This window comes from Ornithorhynchus anatinus, chromosome 1 (genome assembly GCF_004115215.2).
Source record: "Ornithorhynchus anatinus isolate Pmale09 chromosome 1, mOrnAna1.pri.v4, whole genome shotgun sequence".
NCBI lineage: Eukaryota > Metazoa > Chordata > Mammalia > Monotremata > Ornithorhynchidae > Ornithorhynchus > Ornithorhynchus anatinus.
In genome coordinates, this window is record NC_041728.1 from 103,800,235 (window position 1) to 103,800,575 (window position 341).

Below are 341 nucleotides of genomic sequence, written 5' to 3' on the forward strand. Positions count from 1 at the left end.
ACTTGTAGCAGATTGCTTTCCACTCACTAGCCACTGGCCAAGCTAGGAATGGAATGGACAGGCCTCTGCTTGACTCTCCCTCCCAAAGCCGAGACTGGTAGAGTACTGGAATCTCTCCAGGTGTAATCTTGAGAGGGGGCTTAACAAATACCACAATTATTACTATTAGAATAGGTAGAACAGGACTGGCTCTCCAATACAGCCCTACTTTTGGCTTAATGGAACTAACACAGGCTTGGAGGTCGTGGGTTCTAATCCGGTCTCTGCCACTTGTCAGTTGTGTGACTTTGGGCAAATCACTTAACTTCTCTGTGCCTCAGTTACCTCATCTGTAAAATGGG

At 46.9% G+C, this 341-nt stretch overlaps 1 non-coding gene across 1 annotated transcript; it reads right to left on the reverse strand.

Annotated features, from left to right (window-relative positions):
• On the reverse strand, nt 1–138 carry LOC114817323. Its single transcript, XR_003765188.1, has one exon. It is a non-coding gene; the product is annotated as a small nucleolar RNA SNORA7 (small nucleolar RNA).
• Between the last annotated feature and the right edge of the window lie 203 nt (nt 139–341).